The sequence below is a fragment of the Macaca mulatta genome, chromosome X (assembly GCF_049350105.2).
Source record: "Macaca mulatta isolate MMU2019108-1 chromosome X, T2T-MMU8v2.0, whole genome shotgun sequence".
Taxonomy (NCBI): Eukaryota; Metazoa; Chordata; class Mammalia; order Primates; family Cercopithecidae; genus Macaca; species Macaca mulatta.
Window position 1 is genome coordinate 35,706,082 of NC_133426.1, and position 3,081 is coordinate 35,709,162.

Genomic DNA, 3,081 nt, shown 5'->3' on the forward strand with positions numbered 1-3,081 from the left:
AACAAACCCAGAAACCTGTCTGCAATGAACCTCAAACCAAATGTTGTGGTAATAATTATAAGAAGAAAAAAATGTTCCTGAAAAATGATCACTAATGCTTTTTCACAGTAGTGTAAATATGATTACTTTAATCCCTGTATTCCACTACTCAGACCATGGGAATCTTACTCAAAAGGAAACAGATATAAATGAAAACTTGACTAAGGTGCTTAAGTTTTTCAGAGTCATGGAAAAATTCTGGAATGATTTGAAAAAGGCTTATGTATAACAGAACAATTGTAATAAGAGAATGTAAATCTCTTCTTTAATTAAAGGAGATTTTCAGTCTATCTAAAGAGAGTGTTGGGGGAAAATCTAGTAGGAATAGTAAATGTAGTGATTAAGATTTTCAGTAGTGCAAGATTTTGTTTTGACAAATGAAGTATTTTTCTGCTAAACACTTTTTAAAGTTGTTTATTTTTTAAAAAAATAATACATATTTTTTAAACCAGGAAAAAAATTTCCTAGTAAACAAATCATTTTTTAAGTTAGAGATTGCTTTTCGCTTCTTTTCTACTATTCCTTAAAATCTACATATAAAGACTCAAGTTTAAGGCTGAGAAACATAATTTTACAATAGTGATTTTTCTATTAAATACTATTTTAAAAATATTTATTGAATGTTTGTCCTGTGCTGAGCATATGCTAAATACTTCCCATTCACCCTCTTAGTTTACACCTGCAATAAACACATGAGGTACTCTTTAGACCCATTTTAAAGCTGAGCAATCTTAGGCTTAGAGAAGCTTTCGTTAACAGTCCAAATCATGCAGTTACTAAGTGGCCAAGGCATATATCTTCACCTGGCACAGAATATTAAAAAAGACATATTAAGTCATGTGCAAATATCACCAAATCTGCTGCAGAATAAATAGGATTTTAATGGTAAAATAGCAAAATAATTCAAAGGGTGCTCATTGGTCACCTAAACTATTTTATCTTTTAGAAAACCTTCAAAAGCCAGTTTCCTTGGAAACAGGAAAATCTGACAGTCTTCGCTGTTATTGCACTTGGTCCCCTCACACCCACCCTGCTTCCTCCACTGGCTTCATGCTTCTCCTCTCCCTATCACTAAGGAGGAGTACTGTTAAGGAAAATCTCTATATGACTTTGATTTCATCAACTTGTCAATGTCATGGCAGTGGGTTAATTCTGTAGAGAAGTTTTTGTTGTTGTTGCTGATGAGTATTTGGTCTATACACATTATATTACACAGGATCAAATGGATTTTAATAAAGTTTTATTTCTCTAATATCATACTACTCTGTAAACTGAGTAGTGAGACTAAAGATGAAAGCCTGAAGGATTCTCCTAAGTCTCCCCTCTGATATTCCTATTCTTACCATTTTCCTACTTTCTTCCTTCTTTTCTCTCTTCATCTCCTTTTATCTATATTTTAATCTTATGTCTAAATCACTTTCTTACACTTTATCTACTCTGCAATAGGGGATCAAAATAATGCGAAGAGAAGGAAATTGTATGGCTGATGGTGAACAGTGATAGTATAATCTGGTGTATTGGTAGGTTACATCTGCCTTTACTGTGCATAATACGACAATCATCCCCCACCAGTTTTAGGTTTATAATTTCTCCCCAAAATAGTTTAATCTTGAAAGTATGTCTTTGGGGTGTTTTTACCACCCCTGAACAAAACTTGTATGCCACATATTTTATTTCCTAGGGGTCGTGTTTATTAAGCATCCTATAGTTAAAACCAACTAACAAACCAAAACTAAATTCATCTAATTTATCTTTGTCAACATCCTTGGAAGCACATGAGGTTCATGGCTATCTAGAATCCCAGGGTCTAAGTACCTAAGACTGGCAGCCATAATTCTAGCTTTGTAAGTTAATTTTCTTCTTCCTTCTTTTTTTTTTTTTTTTTAAATATATTGGTTGTACTCGTTCCTTATATACCACATTGTTAACATGAAATGAGCATAACAGAGATACCATATATAACAAAAGATGATTATTAAAATCTACAGGATTTAGAATTATATTATAGAAAACAGTAATATTTTCATTTTAGGAACAAATGCATAGGTTTTTTTTGTTTTGTTTTGGTTTGTTTCTGCAGCAAAATGTCAAAGCAGTGTTAGTTCAGGTCCCTATTAAAACTACATGCTCTTCTTGATCCATGAAAGAGAAAAAGATAAATTGGAATTCATCAAAATGTAAAACTTCTCTTCAAAAAAACAGTTAAGACCATGAAATAACAAGCCATGAACTGAGAGAAAATATTTGCAAAACATAGATCAAATAAATACATTTTATCTTAAACATATAAAGAAATATCAAAACTCAACAATAAGAAAACAAAACCTCAGTTAAAGATGGGAAAAATAGTTGAGTAGACATTTTACCAAAGGATATCTGTGAATAACAATCACATTAAAAGGTATTCAAAATCATTATTCATTAAGAAAATGCAGATTACAATGCAGTAGTACTAGACGCTTATTAAAATGGTTGAAATTAAAATGACTAACCACACTATTTCCAAGGATATAGAGGAGCTGGACTCCCACACACTGTTGGTAGGAATGAAAAAATAGAATCGCTTTGGAAAATTGCCAGGCAGTTTCCTTAAAAGTTAAACATACATATAGCATCCACAGGATTTTACCCAAAAGATATGAAAGCATATATCTGTACAGAGATTTGTACATTCATAACCATAATTACATAGCAGCTTTATTTGTAATTTATAAAAGTTGGAAACACCCCAGTGTCTAGCAACATGTAGATCACTAAACAAATTTTGGTATACTGATACCGTAGAATTCTACTCAGCAATAAAAGAAATGAACTATTGATACATGTGACTAAATCTCAAAATAATTATGTCAAATAAAAGAAGCTAGACCAAAGAGAGTATACACTGTATTTTTTCATTTATATAAAATTCTAGAAAGTGTATACTCAACTGTAGTGATAGAAAACAGGTCATTCATTGCCTGAGGAAATGGTGGATTGGCATGAAGGAAGCAGAAAGGGAAAGGTTTACAAATGAACACAAGGAAACTGTCCAGAGTGGTT